The sequence below is a fragment of the Montipora foliosa genome, unplaced genomic scaffold (genome assembly GCF_036669935.1).
Source record: "Montipora foliosa isolate CH-2021 unplaced genomic scaffold, ASM3666993v2 scaffold_105, whole genome shotgun sequence".
NCBI lineage: Eukaryota > Metazoa > Cnidaria > Anthozoa > Scleractinia > Acroporidae > Montipora > Montipora foliosa.
The window spans coordinates 1-24898 of NW_027179404.1; the positions used below are offsets into that span (position 1 = coordinate 1).

The window sequence follows — 24898 nt, forward strand, 5'->3', positions numbered from 1 at the left end:
AAATCTTTCATGGTCAGGATAGTGTCTTATCGGCCCTTGAATACGTACTGTCCGTGTTGAGCAGGGAACAGTAAGACTTTGAAGTGCGCTACGTCACGTAAGTCACGTTTTCGCAGGATCAATGTTGTAGTGTTGTAGCCTTCGTTGTATGCATATCATCCGGGCTAGGTTAACTTCCATCTAATGCATAACAGTGCATGCATTTTTTACTTGTCGTATCCTGTTCTTTGCTCACACGAAAAGATACGTTTCATGTCATAAACGTTGGATTGATAAGATCTCGCGCGCACGCGCTCCCTTGGGAATACAAGTTCCACTTTCTCGTGTGAACTATTTTGTTTTTGTTGTATGTCTCATCTTTGACATATCGTTGGCATGTTGTGTTCAAAAAACCTGGTTTGGAATGTTCTTTCATTAAAGGAAACTGAGATTTTTTGAGATAATCAAGTGTACAGAAGGAAAAAGGGAAGCCTACAACACGGGGTATTCCCAGGCGGTCTCCCATCCAAGTACTAACCCCGCCCGACAGGGCTTAACTTCGGTGATCGGACGAGAACCGGTGTTTTCCCTGTGGTATGGTCGTAGACAAGTAATTCGCCGTGAAAATTAACTTTGTTATAAGGGAAAATAAAAACGAGGTCAGAGCAAGCACAATGTGCATTGTCCTCTTGCCGTCAACGCAAGTGCCATGCAATGCTGGTCCTGCTGCCCACTGTACAAGGGCGATCGTTGTGTGCGCCTCGCTTTCAGGTTGGCTTTGGGCATTCCTTCCTTGGCACGGATTGTAATCGGACCACCATATCTCGTGGCCATGAGACTGGGAGCACCTTGTCCGCTGTGAGCATTTACGGGCATCGCTTCTCGGCCTTTTGGCTAAGATCAAGTGTAGTATCTGTTCTTATCAGCTTAATATCTGATACGCTGCTCATCGAGCAGCTCATATATTAAACTGATTTTTGGAACTGGGCCGTGGAAAAGAGGCTTGCCTCGTCCCGGCCACGGGTTGCCTCGGTATAGCACTACCTCCGAGCGTGGCCCACTTCCCTCTGGGGAAGAAATAATCAAGTGAAAGCAGAACAAATGACCAAGCAACCAACCTTCACATTTCTCTTCTCTTTTCTAGGTAGCATAGCAGCGAGTGGACAGCACGACACGACAGGACGAGGAGCACGTGACCCCCATTACCACATGGTATGCGCAGACAAGTTGCGTTTTTGCGGTTCCGGAGAGGTTGAAAAGGCATACTTACCTGACGCGGGTTTTTATTATCTGCCAGGTTCGTGCCTTTCCTTGTGGTACGCGTAAGTTCCGTATTGGAATTGGAGTGTGGGGACAAGCGTTTTTGGGATTTGTGGTAAGATTTTTGATTCCTGAGTTTTACTGGTGACCCTCCTGGGGACTTATGCTTGGCGTCCTGCCATAACCCAGGGTAGCCAGTCTTTCTGTTCCCTTCCTGGGAGCTTTGCTTTCCGGGGGGACTGTTTTTTCTCTTTTTCCCTTTTCATCATGCCTCTTGCGGCCTTTAAGAGGACAGTAGTCCTCGACCTTTCCGATGTTCCAACCTCTGTTCCCAGGGCGGAACTTGTTACAGCCATCAAGGGAAAGTTCACCCCCTTTGTGATTGACAGTATTCAGTTTGTTCCCGTAAAACTGGTTCAGATTACTTTCGCTGACCCAAAATGTAAAAATATTGTTGAAGGTTATGATTTTGTCACTTTAGCTGGTGCTAAGTGCAAAGTCATGTATGCTGGGCCTCGAGCTCAAAATGTTATGTTGTATCACTATCCCTTTGAGGAGAGTGATGATCGCCTCCGGCCCTACTTTTCCTCGTACGGGAAGGTGGAGACGATAAGGCACCAGCATTACCCGGGTGACCCTGCAATCTGCACTGGAGCCCGTATCATCAAAATGGTTCGTTCTGGCCGGATCCCTCGTAATCTGGACATTGCTGGATATAAATGTAAGGTGTGGTATGTGGGTCAGCCGGCCGAATGTGATATCTGTCGTGGGGAACACCTCACCAAAAACTGTGACTTGCGCGGGAAGTGCCGCAGGTGTCGGGAGCCTGGTCACATGGCCAGGGATTGCCCAACCCCCCCAATGCCTGGGGGAACCCACCATCTTCGCCTGCGACCCCCGCCCATCCGTCCGCTTCACTTGTTGTTGGTGCCACTCCCCCGGAGTCGCTGCCTCCCCTCCTGGATGTCAGTTCTGGTCCTGAGGACCTTCCCACTTCTCCTGCAAGCTCTGACCATGAGGACTCTGGGGACGAGGGGGTAACCCTTCGTCCTCCTGCCCCCACGCAACCTGGTATTTCAAGTTGGGGTTCCCACACCGACCTCAGGGACAATGAGTTATCCCCCCTGGTACTCCACCCATGGCCTCTCCTGCCACCAGTAAATGTTAAGGAGGGTGCGGCCCTCCCTAAAACGGTAATGGTGGGTCCTCGACGCGCGTGCAGGTGGCTGCCTCCCCCGCCGCTGCGTCTGATGGTTTGGCTGCGCCACAGAGTAATACAATGTTAACACTAGTAGTAACGTAGTTGGTGTAATGGACAATACTACTATAGTTAATGGAAAAGAAATGGAAATGGATAATAGTAATAATGTAGTTACTGGAAAAGAAATGACAAATAATGCTGTAGTTAATGGAAAAGAAATGGAAATGGATAATAGTAATAATGGAAAAGAAATGGATACGAATGATAATGAACTAGTTAATGAGACTGAATACAGTCAAAGTATATTTAGTGACGATGACCCTTTAACGGGCATCAATGTAACCCCTGTAAATACCCCACAGGTTCTATCTCTGTCTCCCGTAATGGTTAACGAGGTCGAGCTGACTGATTCACCAGTCACTAAGCGTGGACTTTCGGATGTTGAGGCTTCCTCTGATGATCAGGTCAAGTCTAAGAAGAAAGCGAAGAAACCTCTTCCTGGTTCTGCGGTCCCCGGCCGCTCGAAGTCTGGAAAGGGCAGGGAGTCTGGGAGGGCTGTTCATTCTGGCCTTCCCTCCTTGGCTCCCCCTGCCCCGGTTCGGAGCCGTCGCTCCTAGTTGTGCTGTCTCTCTCTTTCTTCTCAGTTATGGCTCTCTCTATCCTCTCCTTAAACACCAATGGTCTCAGGGACTCGTCCAAGCGCGCTGGTGTTCTGCACTGGTTACGTTCCTTTCCTCAGGTCCCTGACATTGTCTGCCTACAAGAGGGCCCACTGCTCTTCAGACAGTGAATGTCAGTCTGGTTTCGTTCATCTGGTTTTAATGCAGTTGCTTCTGTTGGCTCTGCACACTCTTGTGGTTGCATCATTTTATTCCGCCCCACGGTCACCCTTACGAGCTCTTGGTGTGACACCGCTGGGCGTGTTGTTTTTTGCCACTTTACCCATTCTGGGCACCCGTTTCGTATCTGCTGTCTCTACGCCCCCAATCGCAACCCAGCCCGTGACGACTTCCTGGACGACGTCTCGTCTTGGGTTGATCCCACCTATCCGACCTTCCTTGCCGGGGACTTTAACACTGTGTTCGACCGCGCCCTCGATCGTCGGGGCTCCAATGTCTCTGACACTTCCCGCGAAAGTACTGCTACCTTAAAACGTCTTTTTGACTCCTGCTGTTGTCTGGACATTTGGAGGCACCTGCATCCTTCCGATTCTGCCTTCTCTTGGACTCGCTCAGACGGCCTTATGGCCTCCCGTATTGATCTCATTGGTGCCCCGTACTCCTGTTACCATCAGTCTTGACTTGCGATATTATTCCTTGTCCGTTTTCGGATCACTGTGGTGTGGTGCTTTCTTGTAGTGTCCCAGACATTGCTGCTCCTGGGACAGTTTCTGGAAGCTCAACATTTCTGTCCTCAATGATGAGGACTATATCCAGCATATCACTAATTTTTGGTCCGTTTGGAGGCAGTCCATGCTGTCCTTCCCGTCACTAGCTAAGTGGTGGGATAAGGGCAAGAGCCAAATCAAAGGCCTCACAATTAAATATTGCGCTGAGCGCTCGAAAGAAAACATCGCAGTGTCGAGACCTCCTTGGCCGACTAGCTGGGCATCTTAAGAACCGTGTTGATGCCGGTTTCACCTCCTGTGTTGAGCCGTACCATTCTACCCTGTCTGCCCTTGCTGCCCTAGACCTCGAGGCAGCTCGGGGAGCCCAAGTCCGTGCTCGGGCCAATGGGTTGAGGAAGGTGAAACCTCCTCGGCCTTTTTCTTCCGTCTGGAAAAGAAGCGTGCCGCCGACCGACTTATTTCAGCACTTCGATGCGATGATGGCACAGTGGTCTCGAGTTCAAAGGACCTATGCCAGGCTTTTGCTTCCTTTTATTCTAACTTGTTTAGTGCCGAGCCTACTGACGGGGACGTGGCTCTTTCCCTGCTCGACGCCCTCACCTCCACCTTGTCCGCCGACCAGGCTCAACAGTGTGATGGTCCTCTCCAGTCGGAGGAGTGTTATACTGCTTTATGTGGGATGGCTCGAGGCAAGACCCCGGGCTTGGATGGCCTCCCTATGGAGTTTTATGTCAAATTCTGGCCGGTGCTCGGACAGGACCTCGTGCTCGTCCTGAACTCATGTTATGAGGCTGGCACTCTCAGCCTCTCTCAGCGTCGAGGCATCATTTCTCTCATCTTTAAGACGGGTGACCGGCTGAACCCTCGTAACTGGCGGCCAATTTCCCTCCTTAGTGTGGACTACAAGCTCGCTGCCCGCGTCATCGCTGGGCGTCTCCTGAAGGTTATTCATGCCGTGGTGGCTGAGGATCAAACCTGTGGTGTCCCCGGTCGTTATATTGGTGAGAACGTCGCTTATCTCCGAGACATGGTCCATTACGCCACGCAATCCGGGTCTCCTTGTGCCATCCTCTCGCTCGACCAAGAAAAAGCGTTTGATCGCGTTGATTGGTCCTTTCTGCATGCCACCCTCTGCAGAATGGGTTTCCAAACCTCCTTTCTGCGCTGGATCCGCCTTTTCTATAATGCTGTTCAGAGTGCTGTCATTGTTAACGGTCATGTCTCAAACTTTTTCAGTCTCACACGGGGGGTGCGTCAAGGCTGCCCCCTCGCACCTTTGCTGTATGTTATGGTCGCTGAGGTCTTGGCCGCCAATATTCGAGCAAATCCCGCCATTACTGGACCTTTGCTGCCTGGACTGCCCTCACCGCTCTCTCCAATTTCCCAGTACGCGGATGACACATCGCTCATCTTGTCCTCCGATGCCTCCATTAGGGCTGTTTTTGACACCTACACAAGGTATGAGCTTGGTTCTGGATCCAAGCTCAACCTGACAAAGTCTCGCGGCTTGTGGCTGGGGTCTTGGGCTGGCCGAACTGACCCCCCTGTCCCTCTCGACTGGACATCTTCTAAGCTTAAAATCCTCGGAGTCTTCATTGGCCCGCATGACATTGATGAACTAATTGGCGGCCTCGGATAGAGGCTGTGGAACGCGTCCTCTCCTCCTGGCGTCAGCGCTCCTTGTCTTTTCATGGCAAGGCTTTGGTCATCAATTGCCTGGCCCTCGCCAGGGTTTGGTATGTGGCATCCCTGGTCCACATGCCCCCCTGGGTACTTAAAGAACTTAACTCCCTTGTTTTCTCATTCTTCTGGAAAACCAAGCGGGAGCTCGTTGCACGTGCTGTGGTCGTTCAGCCCACATCGCTGGGAGGTTTCTCGGTGGTGGACATTAAGCTCAAGGTTTGGTCGCTTCTGGGTCAGTGGGTCAAACGGTCTACTTTGTCCTCGTCAAGCTGGTCCTCCTTTGTGTCGTACTGGTTTCAATCGTGTTTTGCTGCCTCCTCTCTTGATGTTTTCTCCCGTCCCGCTGCCTTCGACAGGTCCCTGTTACCGCCATTTTACTCCTCTTTGCTTTTGGCCTGGGAGTCGCTTGGTGGCTCTTTTTCCCCCTCCCGGGGAACTTTGGTTTTCGCATCCTCTGACCCTCACGTTGTCGCCTCCGTGGCTTTTTTTCTCTGCCAAAGTCGGTTACCAGTTTCTTTTATCCTGTTCCTCTGTCACACCGCACTGTGTAGTTAAGTTCTTTCCCTCCTTTGGGGACCTTTACTGGTATGATACGTGGCGCCAGTTCCACTTCTTTGATTTTGACCGCTTTGTTGTTGATTTCTCCTGGAAGGTAGCTCATGGTGTGATTTACACTGCTGAGCGTCTTCTCTCTTTTGGTTTATCTGTCTCCTCCGCTTGTTTTTGTGGTCCTGTCGTCGAGTCACTGTCGCATTTGCTCTTTGTGTGTCCCCTTGCTCAAAGTGTTGTTGGTTGGCTACAGTCCCTCCTTTTTCATTTCTCGCCTATGTGTCCTGTGCTTGAGCGTCGCCATTTACTTTTTGGTTTCAATTCCACTGAGCTTCACGCAGTGCCCAAAGTCTTCAGTTACCTGTTGTGTGCCTGTAAGTTTCACATCTGGCTGGCCCGCAATGACTACCGCTTTCGTTCTGTCAACCTGGGGCCCTCGCCGTCATTGAGGGAGCAAAGGCCCGTGTCAAGTTCCACCTCCCCTTGCTCTTCAAGCGTTTTTCAACCCGGAGACGTCGACGTTATTTTGCCCGCCAGTGGGGGGCGGATGGAGTCATCGCCTCTATGTTTCCAACAAGCTCGTTTTTCGCTTCGGGCCACCTGCTTAATTCACCCTCTGTACCACCTGATTTGCTTAGTTTTATTTCGCCTCTGTCGCCTAATACTGGTGACCAATGCCTCAGGCGTTGGATGAGTCTGTCGACTGGTGACCTTTGGTCTGCCATTCACCGCTGCTCATCGAGCAGCTCATATATTAAACTGATTTTTGGAACTGGGCCGTGGAAAAGAGGCTTGCCTCGTCCCGGCCACGGGTTGCCTCGGTATAGCACTACCTCCGAGCGTGGCCCACTTCCCTCTGGGGAAGAAATAATCAAGTGAAAGCAGAACAAATGACCAAGCAACCAACCTTCACATTCTCTTCTCTTTTCTAGGTAGCATAGCAGCGAGTGGACAGCACGACACGACAGGACGAGGAGCACGTGACCCCCATTACCACATGGTATGCGCAGACAAGTTGCGTTTTGCGGTTCCGGAGAGGTTGAAAAGGCATACTTACCTGACGCGGGAGGCACTGTGATCAGGGAGGCAGTCCTCTCAAGGTGAGGCTCTTTCATTGCACTTCGATTGGGTTGACCCTTGCGATTACCCCAAATGTGGGTAACTCGAGCGTATAATTTCTGGTAGTGGGGACCTGCGTTCGCGCTAGTCCCCGCACCAAACCCCGGTGGCAAAGTTGGCTAATGGGAAGGTTTGTTGGTAACGTTTCAGGCAGGGCAGGGAAGGAGATGCGGTGGCGGTGTAAGGACTAAGGAAGGTGAGTTGTATTTGTGAATTCCACTGCTGAAATTGTAGGTGAATGTTCCGTACTTGGTGCACTGCAAAACTGTGATTTTATTTCTTTCATTCTTGGCCGTAGAGAGAGCGAGAGGACGTGTTTATTTCAGCCGCATCGATTTCCATCGATAGACGAGTGAGACAAGAAAATGCCAGCGGGTCGAGCTCTTATCCTCGTGCATCGTTTCGAAAACGTAAGTGGATGTGTGTTTGTACTGCTCCATCGCGATAGATTTCTTTTGCGTTGTGTTATGTTGCGTTCTGGAGAGCCCGTTTTGCATTGAGTAACTGAGGACCCGCCAGATCAGTTGGCGTTACATTTCTGTGGCCAACACTTTGTGGTTTCTCTATGTTATCAGTTAATTGGATTGTTATCATAAAAAGTAAATCTTTCATGGTCAGGATAGTGTCTTATCGGCCCTTTGAATACGTACTGTCCGTGTTGAGCAGGGAACAGTAAGACTTTGAAGTGCGCTACGTCACGTAAGTCACGTTTTCGCAGGATCAATGTTGTAGTGTTGTAGCCTTCGTTGTATGCATATCATCCGGGCTAGGTTAACTTCCATCTAATGCATAACAGTGCATGCATTTTTTACTTGTCGTATCCTGTTCTTTGCTCACACGAAAAGATACGTTTCATGTCATAAACGTTGGATTGATAAGATCTCGCGCGCACGCGCTCCCTTGGGAATACAAGTTCCACTTTCTCGTGTGAACTATTTTGTTTTTGTTGTATGTCTCATCTTTGACATATCGTTGGCATGTTGTGTTCAAAAAACCTGGTTTGGAATGTTCTTTCATTAAAGGAAACTGAGATTTTTTGAGATAATCAAGTGTACAGAAGGAAAAAGGGAAGCCTACAACACGGGGTATTCCCAGGCGGTCTCCCATCCAAGTACTAACCCCGCCCGACAGGGCTTAACTTCGGTGATCGGACGAGAACCGGTGTTTTCCCTGTGGTATGGTCGTAGACAAGTAATTCGCCGTGAAAATTAACTTTGTTATAAGGGAAAATAAAAACGAGGTCAGAGCAAGCACAATGTGCATTTGTCCTCTTGCCGTCAACGCAAGTGCCATGCAATGCTGGTCCTGCTGCCCACTGTACAAGGGCGATCGTTGTGTGCGCCTCGCTTTCAGGTTGGCTTTGGGCATTCCTTCCTTGGCACGGATTGTAATCGGACCACCATATCTCGTGGCCATGAGACTGGGAGCACCTTGTCCGCTGTGAGCATTTACGGGCATCGCTTCTCGGCCTTTTGGCTAAGATCAAGTGTAGTATCTGTTCTTATCAGCTTAATATCTGATACGCTGCTCATCGAGCAGCTCATATATTAAACTGATTTTTGGAACTGGGCCGTGGAAAAGAGGCTTGCCTCGTCCCGGCCACGGGTTGCCTCGGTATAGCACTACCTCCGAGCGTGGCCCACTTCCCTCTGGGGAAGAAATAATCAAGTGAAAGCAGAACAAATGACCAAGCAACCAACCTTCACATTTCTCTTCTCTTTTCTAGGTAGCATAGCAGCGAGTGGACAGCACGACACGACAGGACGAGGAGCACGTGACCCCCATTACCACATGGTATGCGCAGACAAGTTGCGTTTTTGCGGTTCCGGAGAGGTTGAAAAGGCATACTTACCTGACGCGGGTTTTTATTATCTGCCAGGTTCGTGCCTTTCCTTGTGGTACGCGTAAGTTCCGTATTGGAATTGGAGTGTGGGGACAAGCGTTTTTGGGATTTGTGGTAAGATTTTTGATTCCTGAGTTTTACTGGTGACCCTCCTGGGGACTTATGCTTGGCGTCCTGCCATAACCCAGGGTAGCCAGTCTTTCTGTTCCCTTCCTGGGAGCTTTGCTTTCCGGGGGGACTGTTTTTTCTCTTTTTCCCTTTTCATCATGCCTCTTGCGGCCTTTAAGAGGACAGTAGTCCTCGACCTTTCCGATGTTCCAACCTCTGTTCCCAGGGCGGAACTTGTTACAGCCATCAAGGGAAAGTTCACCCCCTTTGTGATTGACAGTATTCAGTTTGTTCCCGTAAAACTGGTTCAGATTACTTTCGCTGACCCAAAATGTAAAAATATTGTTGAAGGTTATGATTTTGTCACTTTAGCTGGTGCTAAGTGCAAAGTCATGTATGCTGGGCCTCGAGCTCAAAATGTTATGTTGTATCACTATCCCTTTGAGGAGAGTGATGATCGCCTCCGGCCCTACTTTTCCTCGTACGGGAAGGTGGAGACGATAAGGCACCAGCATTACCCGGGTGACCCTGCAATCTGCACTGGAGCCCGTATCATCAAAATGGTTCGTTCTGGCCGGATCCCTCGTAATCTGGACATTGCTGGATATAAATGTAAGGTGTGGTATGTGGGTCAGCCGGCCGAATGTGATATCTGTCGTGGGGAACACCTCACCAAAAACTGTGACTTGCGCGGGAAGTGCCGCAGGTGTCGGGAGCCTGGTCACATGGCCAGGGATTGCCCAACCCCCCCAATGCCTGGGGGAACCCACCATCTTCGCCTGCGACCCCCGCCCATCCGTCCGCTTCACTTGTTGTTGGTGCCACTCCCCCGGAGTCGCTGCCTCCCCTCCTGGATGTCAGTTCTGGTCCTGAGGACCTTCCCACTTCTCCTGCAAGCTCTGACCATGAGGACTCTGGGGACGAGGGGGTAACCCTTCGTCCTCCTGCCCCCACGCAACCTGGTATTTCAAGTTGGGGTTCCCACACCGACCTCAGGGACAATGAGTTATCCCCCCTGGTACTCCACCCATGGCCTCTCCTGCCACCAGTAAATGTTAAGGAGGGTGCGGCCCTCCCTAAAACGGTAATGGTGGGTCCTCGACGCGCGTGCAGGTGGCTGCCTCCCCCGCCGCTGCGTCTGATGGTTTGGCTGCGCCACAGAGTAATACAATGTTAACACTAGTAGTAACGTAGTTGGTGTAATGGACAATACTACTATAGTTAATGGAAAAGAAATGGAAATGGATAATAGTAATAATGTAGTTACTGGAAAAGAAATGACAAATAATGCTGTAGTTAATGGAAAAGAAATGGAAATGGATAATAGTAATAATGGAAAAGAAATGGATACGAATGATAATGAACTAGTTAATGAGACTGAATACAGTCAAAGTATATTTAGTGACGATGACCCTTTAACGGGCATCAATGTAACCCCTGTAAATACCCCACAGGTTCTATCTCTGTCTCCCGTAATGGTTAACGAGGTCGAGCTGACTGATTCACCAGTCACTAAGCGTGGACTTTCGGATGTTGAGGCTTCCTCTGATGATCAGGTCAAGTCTAAGAAGAAAGCGAAGAAACCTCTTCCTGGTTCTGCGGTCCCCGGCCGCTCGAAGTCTGGAAAGGGCAGGGAGTCTGGGAGGGCTGTTCATTCTGGCCTTCCCTCCTTGGCTCCCCCTGCCCCGGTTCGGAGCCGTCGCTCCTAGTTGTGCTGTCTCTCTCTTTCTTCTCAGTTATGGCTCTCTCTATCCTCTCCTTAAACACCAATGGTCTCAGGGACTCGTCCAAGCGCGCTGGTGTTCTGCACTGGTTACGTTCCTTTCCTCAGGTCCCTGACATTGTCTGCCTACAAGAGGGCCCACTGCTCTTCAGACAGTGAATGTCAGTCTGGTTTCGTTCATCTGGTTTTAATGCAGTTGCTTCTGTTGGCTCTGCACACTCTTGTGGTTGCATCATTTTATTCCGCCCCACGGTCACCCTTACGAGCTCTTGGTGTGACACCGCTGGGCGTGTTGTTTTTTGCCACTTTACCCATTCTGGGCACCCGTTTCGTATCTGCTGTCTCTACGCCCCCAATCGCAACCCAGCCCGTGACGACTTCCTGGACGACGTCTCGTCTTGGGTTGATCCCACCTATCCGACCTTCCTTGCCGGGGACTTTAACACTGTGTTCGACCGCGCCCTCGATCGTCGGGGCTCCAATGTCTCTGACACTTCCCGCGAAAGTACTGCTACCTTAAAACGTCTTTTTGACTCCTGCTGTTGTCTGGACATTTGGAGGCACCTGCATCCTTCCGATTCTGCCTTCTCTTGGACTCGCTCAGACGGCCTTATGGCCTCCCGTATTGATCTCATTGGTGCCCCGTACTCCTGTTACCATCAGTCTTGACTTGCGATATTATTCCTTGTCCGTTTTCGGATCACTGTGGTGTGGTGCTTTCTTGTAGTGTCCCAGACATTGCTGCTCCTGGGACAGTTTCTGGAAGCTCAACATTTCTGTCCTCAATGATGAGGACTATATCCAGCATATCACTAATTTTTGGTCCGTTTGGAGGCAGTCCATGCTGTCCTTCCCGTCACTAGCTAAGTGGTGGGATAAGGGCAAGAGCCAAATCAAAGGCCTCACAATTAAATATTGCGCTGAGCGCTCGAAAGAAAACATCGCAGTGTCGAGACCTCCTTGGCCGACTAGCTGGGCATCTTAAGAACCGTGTTGATGCCGGTTTCACCTCCTGTGTTGAGCCGTACCATTCTACCCTGTCTGCCCTTGCTGCCCTAGACCTCGAGGCAGCTCGGGGAGCCCAAGTCCGTGCTCGGGCCAATGGGTTGAGGAAGGTGAAACCTCCTCGGCCTTTTTCTTCCGTCTGGAAAAGAAGCGTGCCGCCGACCGACTTATTTCAGCACTTCGATGCGATGATGGCACAGTGGTCTCGAGTTCAAAGGACCTATGCCAGGCTTTTGCTTCCTTTTATTCTAACTTGTTTAGTGCCGAGCCTACTGACGGGGACGTGGCTCTTTCCCTGCTCGACGCCCTCACCTCCACCTTGTCCGCCGACCAGGCTCAACAGTGTGATGGTCCTCTCCAGTCGGAGGAGTGTTATACTGCTTTATGTGGGATGGCTCGAGGCAAGACCCCGGGCTTGGATGGCCTCCCTATGGAGTTTTATGTCAAATTCTGGCCGGTGCTCGGACAGGACCTCGTGCTCGTCCTGAACTCATGTTATGAGGCTGGCACTCTCAGCCTCTCTCAGCGTCGAGGCATCATTTCTCTCATCTTTAAGACGGGTGACCGGCTGAACCCTCGTAACTGGCGGCCAATTTCCCTCCTTAGTGTGGACTACAAGCTCGCTGCCCGCGTCATCGCTGGGCGTCTCCTGAAGGTTATTCATGCCGTGGTGGCTGAGGATCAAACCTGTGGTGTCCCCGGTCGTTATATTGGTGAGAACGTCGCTTATCTCCGAGACATGGTCCATTACGCCACGCAATCCGGGTCTCCTTGTGCCATCCTCTCGCTCGACCAAGAAAAAGCGTTTGATCGCGTTGATTGGTCCTTTCTGCATGCCACCCTCTGCAGAATGGGTTTCCAAACCTCCTTTCTGCGCTGGATCCGCCTTTTCTATAATGCTGTTCAGAGTGCTGTCATTGTTAACGGTCATGTCTCAAACTTTTTCAGTCTCACACGGGGGGTGCGTCAAGGCTGCCCCCTCGCACCTTTGCTGTATGTTATGGTCGCTGAGGTCTTGGCCGCCAATATTCGAGCAAATCCCGCCATTACTGGACCTTTGCTGCCTGGACTGCCCTCACCGCTCTCTCCAATTTCCCAGTACGCGGATGACACATCGCTCATCTTGTCCTCCGATGCCTCCATTAGGGCTGTTTTTGACACCTACACAAGGTATGAGCTTGGTTCTGGATCCAAGCTCAACCTGACAAAGTCTCGCGGCTTGTGGCTGGGGTCTTGGGCTGGCCGAACTGACCCCCCTGTCCCTCTCGACTGGACATCTTCTAAGCTTAAAATCCTCGGAGTCTTCATTGGCCCGCATGACATTGATGAACTAATTGGCGGCCTCGGATAGAGGCTGTGGAACGCGTCCTCTCCTCCTGGCGTCAGCGCTCCTTGTCTTTTCATGGCAAGGCTTTGGTCATCAATTGCCTGGCCCTCGCCAGGGTTTGGTATGTGGCATCCCTGGTCCACATGCCCCCCTGGGTACTTAAAGAACTTAACTCCCTTGTTTTCTCATTCTTCTGGAAAACCAAGCGGGAGCTCGTTGCACGTGCTGTGGTCGTTCAGCCCACATCGCTGGGAGGTTTCTCGGTGGTGGACATTAAGCTCAAGGTTTGGTCGCTTCTGGGTCAGTGGGTCAAACGGTCTACTTTGTCCTCGTCAAGCTGGTCCTCCTTTGTGTCGTACTGGTTTCAATCGTGTTTTGCTGCCTCCTCTCTTGATGTTTTCTCCCGTCCCGCTGCCTTCGACAGGTCCCTGTTACCGCCATTTTACTCCTCTTTGCTTTTGGCCTGGGAGTCGCTTGGTGGCTCTTTTTCCCCCTCCCGGGGAACTTTGGTTTTCGCATCCTCTGACCCTCACGTTGTCGCCTCCGTGGCTTTTTTTCTCTGCCAAAGTCGGTTACCAGTTTCTTTTATCCTGTTCCTCTGTCACACCGCACTGTGTAGTTAAGTTCTTTCCCTCCTTTGGGGACCTTTACTGGTATGATACGTGGCGCCAGTTCCACTTCTTTGATTTTGACCGCTTTGTTGTTGATTTCTCCTGGAAGGTAGCTCATGGTGTGATTTACACTGCTGAGCGTCTTCTCTCTTTTGGTTTATCTGTCTCCTCCGCTTGTTTTTGTGGTCCTGTCGTCGAGTCACTGTCGCATTTGCTCTTTGTGTGTCCCCTTGCTCAAAGTGTTGTTGGTTGGCTACAGTCCCTCCTTTTTCATTTCTCGCCTATGTGTCCTGTGCTTGAGCGTCGCCATTTACTTTTTGGTTTCAATTCCACTGAGCTTCACGCAGTGCCCAAAGTCTTCAGTTACCTGTTGTGTGCCTGTAAGTTTCACATCTGGCTGGCCCGCAATGACTACCGCTTTCGTTCTGTCAACCTGGGGCCCTCGCCGTCATTGAGGGAGCAAAGGCCCGTGTCAAGTTCCACCTCCCCTTGCTCTTCAAGCGTTTTTCAACCCGGAGACGTCGACGTTATTTTGCCCGCCAGTGGGGGGCGGATGGAGTCATCGCCTCTATGTTTCCAACAAGCTCGTTTTTCGCTTCGGGCCACCTGCTTAATTCACCCTCTGTACCACCTGATTTGCTTAGTTTTATTTCGCCTCTGTCGCCTAATACTGGTGACCAATGCCTCAGGCGTTGGATGAGTCTGTCGACTGGTGACCTTTGGTCTGCCATTCACCGCTGCTCATCGAGCAGCTCATATATTAAACTGATTTTTGGAACTGGGCCGTGGAAAAGAGGCTTGCCTCGTCCCGGCCACGGGTTGCCTCGGTATAGCACTACCTCCGAGCGTGGCCCACTTCCCTCTGGGGAAGAAATAATCAAGTGAAAGCAGAACAAATGACCAAGCAACCAACCTTCACATTCTCTTCTCTTTTCTAGGTAGCATAGCAGCGAGTGGACAGCACGACACGACAGGACGAGGAGCACGTGACCCCCATTACCACATGGTATGCGCAGACAAGTTGCGTTTTGCGGTTCCGGAGAGGTTGAAAAGGCATACTTACCTGACGCGGGAGGCACTGTGATCAGGGAGGCAGTCCTCTCAAGGTGAGGCTCTTTCATTGCACTTCGATTGGGTTGACCCTTGCGATTACCCCAAATGTGGGTAACTCGAGCGTATAATTTCTGGTAGTGGGGACCTGCGTTCGCGCTAGTCCCCGCACCAAACCCCGGTGGCAAAGTTGGCTAATGGGAAGGTTTGTTGGTAACGTTTCAGGCAGGGCAGGGAAGGAGATGCGGTGGCGGTGTAAGGACTAAGGAAGGTGAGTTGTATTTGTGAATTCCACTGCTGAAATTGTAGGTGAATGTTCCGTACTTGGTGCACTGCAAAACTGTGATTTTATTTCTTTCATTCTTGGCCGTAGAGAGAGCGAGAGGACGTGTTTATTTCAGCCGCATCGATTTCCATCGATAGACGAGTGAGACAAGAAAATGCCAGCGGGTCGAGCTCTTATCCTCGTGCATCGTTTCGAAAACGTAAGTGGATGTGTGTTTGTACTGCTCCATCGCGATAGATTTCTTTTGCGTTGTGTTATGTTGCGTTCTGGAGAGCCCGTTTTGCATTGAGTAACTGAGGACCCGCCAGATCAGTTGGCGTTACATTTCTGTGGCCAACACTTTGTGGTTTCTCTATGTTATCAGTTAATTGGATTGTTATCATAAAAAGTAAATCTTTCATGGTCAGGATAGTGTCTTATCGGCCCTTTGAATACGTACTGTCCGTGTTGAGCAGGGAACAGTAAGACTTTGAAGTGCGCTACGTCACGTAAGTCACGTTTTCGCAGGATCAATGTTGTAGTGTTGTAGCCTTCGTTGTATGCATATCATCCGGGCTAGGTTAACTTCCATCTAATGCATAACAGTGCATGCATTTTTTACTTGTCGTATCCTGTTCTTTGCTCACACGAAAAGATACGTTTCATGTCATAAACGTTGGATTGATAAGATCTCGCGCGCACGCGCTCCCTTGGGAATACAAGTTCCACTTTCTCGTGTGAACTATTTTGTTTTTGTTGTATGTCTCATCTTTGACATATCGTTGGCATGTTGTGTTCAAAAAACCTGGTTTGGAATGTTCTTTCATTAAAGGAAACTGAGATTTTTTGAGATAATCAAGTGTACAGAAGGAAAAAGGGAAGCCTACAACACGGGGTATTCCCAGGCGGTCTCCCATCCAAGTACTAACCCCGCCCGACAGGGCTTAACTTCGGTGATCGGACGAGAACCGGTGTTTTCCCTGTGGTATGGTCGTAGACAAGTAATTCGCCGTGAAAATTAACTTTGTTATAAGGGAAAATAAAAACGAGGTCAGAGCAAGCACAATGTGCATTTGTCCTCTTGCCGTCAACGCAAGTGCCATGCAATGCTGGTCCTGCTGCCCACTGTACAAGGGCGATCGTTGTGTGCGCCTCGCTTTCAGGTTGGCTTTGGGCATTCCTTCCTTGGCACGGATTGTAATCGGACCACCATATCTCGTGGCCATGAGACTGGGAGCACCTTGTCCGCTGTGAGCATTTACGGGCATCGCTTCTCGGCCTTTTGGCTAAGATCAAGTGTAGTATCTGTTCTTATCAGCTTAATATCTGATACGCTGCTCATCGAGCAGCTCATATATTAAACTGATTTTTGGAACTGGGCCGTGGAAAAGAGGCTTGCCTCGTCCCGGCCACGGGTTGCCTCGGTATAGCACTACCTCCGAGCGTGGCCCACTTCCCTCTGGGGAAGAAATAATCAAGTGAAAGCAGAACAAATGACCAAGCAACCAACCTTCACATTTCTCTTCTCTTTTCTAGGTAGCATAGCAGCGAGTGGACAGCACGACACGACAGGACGAGGAGCACGTGACCCCCATTACCACATGGTATGCGCAGACAAGTTGCGTTTTTGCGGTTCCGGAGAGGTTGAAAAGGCATACTTACCTGACGCGGGTTTTTATTATCTGCCAGGTTCGTGCCTTTCCTTGTGGTACGCGTAAGTTCCGTATTGGAATTGGAGTGTGGGGACAAGCGTTTTTGGGATTTGTGGTAAGATTTTTGATTCCTGAGTTTTACTGGTGACCCTCCTGGGGACTTATGCTTGGCGTCCTGCCATAACCCAGGGTAGCCAGTCTTTCTGTTCCCTTCCTGGGAGCTTTGCTTTCCGGGGGGACTGTTTTTTCTCTTTTTCCCTTTTCATCATGCCTCTTGCGGCCTTTAAGAGGACAGTAGTCCTCGACCTTTCCGATGTTCCAACCTCTGTTCCCAGGGCGGAACTTGTTACAGCCATCAAGGGAAAGTTCACCCCCTTTGTGATTGACAGTATTCAGTTTGTTCCCGTAAAACTGGTTCAGATTACTTTCGCTGACCCAAAATGTAAAAATATTGTTGAAGGTTATGATTTTGTCACTTTAGCTGGTGCTAAGTGCAAAGTCATGTATGCTGGGCCTCGAGCTCAAAATGTTATGTTGTATCACTATCCCTTTGAGGAGAGTGATGATCGCCTCCGGCCCTACTTTTCCTCGTACGGGAAGGTGGAGACGATAAGGCACCAGCATTACCCGGGTGACCCTGCAATCTGCACTGGAGCCCGTATCATCAAAATGGTTCGTTCTGGCCGGATCCCTCGTAATCTGGACATTGCTGGATATAAATGTAAGGTGTGGTATGTGGGTCAGCCGGCCGAATGTGATATCTGTCGTGGGGAACACCTCACCAAAAACTGTGACTTGCGCGGGAAGTGCCGCAGGTGTCGGGAGCCTGGTCACATGGCCAGGGATTGCCCAACCCCCCCAATGCCTGGGGGAACCCACCATCTTCGCCTGCGACCCCCGCCCATCCGTCCGCTTCACTTGTTGTTGGTGCCACTCCCCCGGAGTCGCTGCCTCCCCTCCTGGATGTCAGTTCTGGTCCTGAGGACCTTCCCACTTCTCCTGCAAGCTCTGACCATGAGGACTCTGGGGACGAGGGGGTAACCCTTCGTCCTCCTGCCCCCACGCAACCTGGTATTTCAAGTTGGGGTTCCCACACCGACCTCAGGGACAATGAGTTATCCCCCCTGGTACTCCACCCATGGCCTCTCCTGCCACCAGTAAATGTTAAGGAGGGTGCGGCCCTCCCTAAAACGGTAATGGTGGGTCCTCGACGCGCGTGCAGGTGGCTGCCTCCCCCGCCGCTGCGTCTGATGGTTTGGCTGCGCCACAGAGTAATACAATGTTAACACTAGTAGTAACGTAGTTGGTGTAATGGACAATACTACTATAGTTAATGGAAAAGAAATGGAAATGGATAATAGTAATAATGTAGTTACTGGAAAAGAAATGACAAATAATGCTGTAGTTAATGGAAAAGAAATGGAAATGGATAATAGTAATAATGGAAAAGAAATGGATACGAATGATAATGAACTAGTTAATGAGACTGAATACAGTCAAAGTATATTTAGTGACGATGACCCTTTAACGGGCATCAATGTAACCCCTGTAAATACCCCACAGGTTCTATCTCTGTCTCCCGTAATGGTTAACGAGGTCGAGCTGACTGATTCACCAGTCACTAAGCGTGGACTTTCGGATGTTGAGGCTTCCTCTGATGATCAGGTCAAGTCTAAGAAGAAAGCGAAGAAACCTCTTCCTGGTTCTGCGGTCCCCGGCCGCTCGAAGTCTGGAAAGGGCAGGGAGTCTGGGAGGGCTGTTCATTCTGGCCTTCCCTCCTTGGCTCCCCCTGCCCCGGTTCGGAGCCGTCGCTCCTAGTTGTGCTGTCTCTCTCTTTCTTCTCAGTTATGGCTCTCTCTATCCTCTCCTTAAACACCAATGGTCTCAGGGACTCGTCCAAGCGCGCTGGTGTTCTGCACTGGTTACGTTCCTTTCCTCAGGTCCCTGACATTGTCTGCCTACAAGAGGGCCCACTGCTCTTCAGACAGTGAATGTCAGTCTGGTTTCGTTCATCTGGTTTTAATGCAGTTGCTTCTGTTGGCTCTGCACACTCTTGTGGTTGCATCATTTTATTCCGCCCCACGGTCACCCTTACGAGCTCTTGGTGTGACACCGCTGGGCGTGTTGTTTTTTGCCACTTTACCCATTCTGGGCACCCGTTTCGTATCTGCTGTCTCTACGCCCCCAATCGCAACCCAGCCCGTGACGACTTCCTGGACGACGTCTCGTCTTGGGTTGATCCCACCTATCCGACCTTCCTTGCCGGGGACTTTAACACTGTGTTCGACCGCGCCCTCGATCGTCGGGGCTCCAATGTCTCTGACACTTCCCGCGAAAGTACTGCTACCTTAAAACGTCTTTTTGACTCCTGCTGTTGTCTGGACATTTGGAGGCACCTGCATCCTTCCGATTCTGCCTTCTCTTGGACTCGCTCAGACGGCCTTATGGCCTCCCGTATTGATCTCATTGGTGCCCCGTACTCCTGTTACCATCAGTCTTGACTTGCGATATTATTCCTTGTCCGTTTTCGGATCACTGTGGTGTGGTGCTTTCTTGTAGTGTCCCAGACATTGCTGCTCCTGGGACAGTTTCTGGAAGCTCAACATTTCTGTCCTCAATGATGAGGACTATATCCAGCATATCACTAATTTTTGGTCCGTTTGGAGGCAGTCCATGCTGTCCTTCCCGTCACTAGCTAAGTGGTGGGATAAGGGCAAGAGCCAAATCAAAGGCCTCACAATTAAATATTGCGCTGAGCGCTCGAAAGAAAACATCGCAGTGTCGAGACCTCCTTGGCCGACTAGCTGGGCATCTTAAGAACCGTGTTGATGCCGGTTTCACCTCCTGTGTTGAGCCGTACCATTCTACCCTGTCTGCCCTTGCTGCCCTAGACCTCGAGGCAGCTCGGGGAGCCCAAGTCCGTGCTCGGGCCAATGGGTTGAGGAAGGTGAAACCTCCTCGGCCTTTTTCTTCCGTCTGGAAAAGAAGCGTGCCGCCGACCGACTTATTTCAGCACTTCGATGCGATGATGGCACAGTGGTCTCGAGTTCAAAGGACCTATGCCAGGCTTTTGCTTCCTTTTATTCTAACTTGTTTAGTGCCGAGCCTACTGACGGGGACGTGGCTCTTTCCCTGCTCGACGCCCTCACCTCCACCTTGTCCGCCGACCAGGCTCAACAGTGTGATGGTCCTCTCCAGTCGGAGGAGTGTTATACTGCTTTATGTGGGATGGCTCGAGGCAAGACCCCGGGCTTGGATGGCCTCCCTATGGAGTTTTATGTCAAATTCTGGCCGGTGCTCGGACAGGACCTCGTGCTCGTCCTGAACTCATGTTATGAGGCTGGCACTCTCAGCCTCTCTCAGCGTCGAGGCATCATTTCTCTCATCTTTAAGACGGGTGACCGGCTGAACCCTCGTAACTGGCGGCCAATTTCCCTCCTTAGTGTGGACTACAAGCTCGCTGCCCGCGTCATCGCTGGGCGTCTCCTGAAGGTTATTCATGCCGTGGTGGCTGAGGATCAAACCTGTGGTGTCCCCGGTCGTTATATTGGTGAGAACGTCGCTTATCTCCGAGACATGGTCCATTACGCCACGCAATCCGGGTCTCCTTGTGCCATCCTCTCGCTCGACCAAGAAAAAGCGTTTGATCGCGTTGATTGGTCCTTTCTGCATGCCACCCTCTGCAGAATGGGTTTCCAAACCTCCTTTCTGCGCTGGATCCGCCTTTTCTATAATGCTGTTCAGAGTGCTGTCATTGTTAACGGTCATGTCTCAAACTTTTTCAGTCTCACACGGGGGGTGCGTCAAGGCTGCCCCCTCGCACCTTTGCTGTATGTTATGGTCGCTGAGGTCTTGGCCGCCAATATTCGAGCAAATCCCGCCATTACTGGACCTTTGCTGCCTGGACTGCCCTCACCGCTCTCTCCAATTTCCCAGTACGCGGATGACACATCGCTCATCTTGTCCTCCGATGCCTCCATTAGGGCTGTTTTTGACACCTACACAAGGTATGAGCTTGGTTCTGGATCCAAGCTCAACCTGACAAAGTCTCGCGGCTTGTGGCTGGGGTCTTGGGCTGGCCGAACTGACCCCCCTGTCCCTCTCGACTGGACATCTTCTAAGCTTAAAATCCTCGGAGTCTTCATTGGCCCGCATGACATTGATGAACTAATTGGCGGCCTCGGATAGAGGCTGTGGAACGCGTCCTCTCCTCCTGGCGTCAGCGCTCCTTGTCTTTTCATGGCAAGGCTTTGGTCATCAATTGCCTGGCCCTCGCCAGGGTTTGGTATGTGGCATCCCTGGTCCACATGCCCCCCTGGGTACTTAAAGAACTTAACTCCCTTGTTTTCTCATTCTTCTGGAAAACCAAGCGGGAGCTCGTTGCACGTGCTGTGGTCGTTCAGCCCACATCGCTGGGAGGTTTCTCGGTGGTGGACATTAAGCTCAAGGTTTGGTCGCTTCTGGGTCAGTGGGTCAAACGGTCTACTTTGTCCTCGTCAAGCTGGTCCTCCTTTGTGTCGTACTGGTTTCAATCGTGTTTTGCTGCCTCCTCTCTTGATGTTTTCTCCCGTCCCGCTGCCTTCGACAGGTCCCTGTTACCGCCATTTTACTCCTCTTTGCTTTTGGCCTGGGAGTCGCTTGGTGGCTCTTTTTCCCCCTCCCGGGGAACTTTGGTTTTCGCATCCTCTGACCCTCACGTTGTCGCCTCCGTGGCTTTTTTTCTCTGCCAAAGTCGGTTACCAGTTTCTTTTATCCTGTTCCTCTGTCACACCGCACTGTGTAGTTAAGTTCTTTCCCTCCTTTGGGGACCTTTACTGGTATGATACGTGGCGCCAGTTCCACTTCTTTGATTTTGACCGCTTTGTTGTTGATTTCTCCTGGAAGGTAGCTCATGGTGTGATTTACACTGCTGAGCGTCTTCTCTCTTTTGGTTTATCTGTCTCCTCCGCTTGTTTTTGTGGTCCTGTCGTCGAGTCACTGTCGCATTTGCTCTTTGTGTGTCCCCTTGCTCAAAGTGTTGTTGGTTGGCTACAGTCCCTCCTTTTTCATTTCTCGCCTATGTGTCCTGTGCTTGAGCGTCGCCATTTACTTTTTGGTTTCAATTCCACTGAGCTTCACGCAGTGCCCAAAGTCTTCAGTTACCTGTTGTGTGCCTGTAAGTTTCACATCTGGCTGGCCCGCAATGACTACCGCTTTCGTTCTGTCAACCTGGGGCCCTCGCCGTCATTGAGGGAGCAAAGGCCCGTGTCAAGTTCCACCTCCCCTTGCTCTTCAAGCGTTTTTCAACCCGGAGACGTCGACGTTATTTTGCCCGCCAGTGGGGGGCGGATGGAGTCATCGCCTCTATGTTTCCAACAAGCTCGTTTTTCGCTTCGGGCCACCTGCTTAATTCACCCTCTGTACCACCTGATTTGCTTAGTTTTATTTCGCCTCTGTCGCCTAATACTGGTGACCAATGCCTCAGGCGTTGGATGAGTCTGTCGACTGGTGACCTTTGGTCTGCCATTCACCGCTGCTCATCGAGCAGCTCATATATTAAACTGATTTTTGGAACTGGGCCGTGGAAAAGAGGCTTGCCTCGTCCCGGCCACGGGTTGCCTCGGTATAGCACTACCTCCGAGCGTGGCCCACTTCCCTCTGGGGAAGAAATAATCAAGTGAAAGCAGAACAAATGACCAAGCAACCAACCTTCACATTCTCTTCTCTTTTCTAGGTAGCATAGCAGCGAGTGGACAGCACGACACGACAGGACGAGGAGCACGTGACCCCCATTACCACATGGTATGCGCAGACAAGTTGCGTTTTGCGGTTCCGGAGAGGTTGAAAAGGCATACTTACCTGACGCGGGAGGCACTGTGATCAGGGAGGCAGTCCTCTCAAGGTGAGGCTCTTTCATTGCACTTCGATTGGGTTGACCCTTGCGATTACCCCAAATGTGGGTAACTCGAGCGTATAATTTCTGGTAGTGGGGACCTGCGTTCGCGCTAGTCCCCGCACCAAACCCCGGTGGCAAAGTTGGCTAATGGGAAGGTTTGTTGGTAACGTTTCAGGCAGGGCAGGGAAGGAGATGCGGTGGCGGTGTAAGGACTAAGGAAGGTGAGTTGTATTTGTGAATTCCACTGCTGAAATTGTAGGTGAATGTTCCGTACTTGGTGCACTGCAAAACTGTGATTTTATTTCTTTCATTCTTGGCCGTAGAGAGAGCGAGAGGACGTGTTTATTTCAGCCGCATCGATTTCCATCGATAGACGAGTGAGACAAGAAAATGCCAGCGGGTCGAGCTCTTATCCTCGTGCATCGTTTCGAAAACGTAAGTGGATGTGTGTTTGTACTGCTCCATCGCGATAGATTTCTTTTGCGTTGTGTTATGTTGCGTTCTGGAGAGCCCGTTTTGCATTGAGTAACTGAGGACCCGCCAGATCAGTTGGCGTTACATTTCTGTGGCCAACACTTTGTGGTTTCTCTATGTTATCAGTTAATTGGATTGTTATCATAAAAAGTAAATCTTTCATGGTCAGGATAGTGTCTTATCGGCCCTTTGAATACGTACTGTCCGTGTTGAGCAGGGAACAGTAAGACTTTGAAGTGCGCTACGTCACGTAAGTCACGTTTTCGCAGGATCAATGTTGTAGTGTTGTAGCCTTCGTTGTATGCATATCATCCGGGCTAGGTTAACTTCCATCTAATGCATAACAGTGCATGCATTTTTTACTTGTCGTATCCTGTTCTTTGCTCACACGAAAAGATACGTTTCATGTCATAAACGTTGGATTGATAAGATCTCGCGCGCACGCGCTCCCTTGGGAATACAAGTTCCACTTTCTCGTGTGAACTATTTTGTTTTTGTTGTATGTCTCATCTTTGACATATCGTTGGCATGTTGTGTTCAAAAAACCTGGTTTGGAATGTTCTTTCATTAAAGGAAACTGAGATTTTTTGAGATAATCAAGTGTACAGAAGGAAAAAGGGAAGCCTACAACACGGGGTATTCCCAGGCGGTCTCCCATCCAAGTACTAACCCCGCCCGACAGGGCTTAACTTCGGTGATCGGACGAGAACCGGTGTTTTCCCTGTGGTATGGTCGTAGACAAGTAATTCGCCGTGAAAATTAACTTTGTTATAAGGGAAAATAAAAACGAGGTCAGAGCAAGCACAATGTGCATTTGTCCTCTTGCCGTCAACGCAAGTGCCATGCAATGCTGGTCCTGCTGCCCACTGTACAAGGGCGATCGTTGTGTGCGCCTCGCTTTCAGGTTGGCTTTGGGCATTCCTTCCTTGGCACGGATTGTAATCGGACCACCATATCTCGTGGCCATGAGACTGGGAGCACCTTGTCCGCTGTGAGCATTTACGGGCATCGCTTCTCGGCCTTTTGGCTAAGATCAAGTGTAGTATCTGTTCTTATCAGCTTAATATCTGATACGCTGCTCATCGAGCAGCTCATATATTAAACTGATTTTTGGAACTGGGCCGTGGAAAAGAGGCTTGCCTCGTCCCGGCCACGGGTTGCCTCGGTATAGCACTACCTCCGAGCGTGGCCCACTTCCCTCTGGGGAAGAAATAATCAAGTGAAAGCAGAACAAATGACCAAGCAACCAACCTTCACATTTCTCTTCTCTTTTCTAGGTAGCATAGCAGCGAGTGGACAGCACGACACGACAGGACGAGGAGCACGTGACCCCCATTACCACATGGTATGCGCAGACAAGTTGCGTTTTTGCGGTTCCGGAGAGGTTGAAAAGGCATACTTACCTGACGCGGGTTTTTATTATCTGCCAGGTTCGTGCCTTTCCTTGTGGTACGCGTAAGTTCCGTATTGGAATTGGAGTGTGGGGACAAGCGTTTTTGGGATTTGTGGTAAGATTTTTGATTCCTGAGTTTTACTGGTGACCCTCCTGGGGACTTATGCTTGGCGTCCTGCCATAACCCAGGGTAGCCAGTCTTTCTGTTCCCTTCCTGGGAGCTTTGCTTTCCGGGGGGACTGTTTTTTCTCTTTTTCCCTTTTCATCATGCCTCTTGCGGCCTTTAAGAGGACAGTAGTCCTCGACCTTTCCGATGTTCCAACCTCTGTTCCCAGGGCGGAACTTGTTACAGCCATCAAGGGAAAGTTCACCCCCTTTGTGATTGACAGTATTCAGTTTGTTCCCGTAAAACTGGTTCAGATTACTTTCGCTG

General features: G+C 50.6%; 14 non-coding genes across 14 annotated transcripts; 10 read left to right on the forward strand and 4 right to left on the reverse strand.

Annotated features, from left to right (window-relative positions):
• Positions 1-468: 468 nt before the first annotated feature.
• LOC137985799 (5S ribosomal RNA) lies at positions 469-587 on the reverse strand. The gene has a single exon (XR_011119327.1). It is a non-coding gene; the product is annotated as a 5S ribosomal RNA (ribosomal RNA).
• Positions 588-853: 266 nt separating this feature from the next.
• LOC137985890 (U2 spliceosomal RNA) lies at positions 854-1045 on the forward strand. Its single transcript, XR_011119410.1, has one exon. It is a non-coding gene; the product is annotated as a U2 spliceosomal RNA (small nuclear RNA).
• A 5639-nt stretch (positions 1046-6684) lies between these two features.
• Positions 6685-6875, forward strand: LOC137985827 (U2 spliceosomal RNA). The gene has a single exon (XR_011119351.1). It is a non-coding gene; the product is annotated as a U2 spliceosomal RNA (small nuclear RNA).
• Positions 6876-7069: 194 nt separating this feature from the next.
• LOC137985862 (U1 spliceosomal RNA) lies at positions 7070-7233 on the forward strand. Its single transcript, XR_011119384.1, has one exon. It is a non-coding gene; the product is annotated as a U1 spliceosomal RNA (small nuclear RNA).
• A 976-nt stretch (positions 7234-8209) lies between these two features.
• Positions 8210-8328, reverse strand: LOC137985849 (5S ribosomal RNA). Its single transcript, XR_011119372.1, has one exon. It is a non-coding gene; the product is annotated as a 5S ribosomal RNA (ribosomal RNA).
• Positions 8329-8595: 267 nt separating this feature from the next.
• Positions 8596-8787, forward strand: LOC137985800 (U2 spliceosomal RNA). Its single transcript, XR_011119328.1, has one exon. It is a non-coding gene; the product is annotated as a U2 spliceosomal RNA (small nuclear RNA).
• A 5639-nt stretch (positions 8788-14426) lies between these two features.
• LOC137985828 (U2 spliceosomal RNA) lies at positions 14427-14617 on the forward strand. Its single transcript, XR_011119352.1, has one exon. It is a non-coding gene; the product is annotated as a U2 spliceosomal RNA (small nuclear RNA).
• Positions 14618-14811: 194 nt separating this feature from the next.
• On the forward strand, positions 14812-14975 carry LOC137985863 (U1 spliceosomal RNA). The gene has a single exon (XR_011119385.1). It is a non-coding gene; the product is annotated as a U1 spliceosomal RNA (small nuclear RNA).
• Positions 14976-15951: 976 nt separating this feature from the next.
• On the reverse strand, positions 15952-16070 carry LOC137985861 (5S ribosomal RNA). Its single transcript, XR_011119383.1, has one exon. It is a non-coding gene; the product is annotated as a 5S ribosomal RNA (ribosomal RNA).
• A 267-nt stretch (positions 16071-16337) lies between these two features.
• On the forward strand, positions 16338-16529 carry LOC137985801 (U2 spliceosomal RNA). Its single transcript, XR_011119329.1, has one exon. It is a non-coding gene; the product is annotated as a U2 spliceosomal RNA (small nuclear RNA).
• Positions 16530-22168: 5639 nt separating this feature from the next.
• On the forward strand, positions 22169-22359 carry LOC137985830 (U2 spliceosomal RNA). The gene has a single exon (XR_011119355.1). It is a non-coding gene; the product is annotated as a U2 spliceosomal RNA (small nuclear RNA).
• Positions 22360-22553: 194 nt separating this feature from the next.
• LOC137985864 (U1 spliceosomal RNA) lies at positions 22554-22717 on the forward strand. The gene has a single exon (XR_011119386.1). It is a non-coding gene; the product is annotated as a U1 spliceosomal RNA (small nuclear RNA).
• A 976-nt stretch (positions 22718-23693) lies between these two features.
• LOC137985872 (5S ribosomal RNA) lies at positions 23694-23812 on the reverse strand. The gene has a single exon (XR_011119394.1). It is a non-coding gene; the product is annotated as a 5S ribosomal RNA (ribosomal RNA).
• Positions 23813-24079: 267 nt separating this feature from the next.
• Positions 24080-24271, forward strand: LOC137985802 (U2 spliceosomal RNA). The gene has a single exon (XR_011119330.1). It is a non-coding gene; the product is annotated as a U2 spliceosomal RNA (small nuclear RNA).
• Positions 24272-24898: the final 627 nt, after the last annotated feature.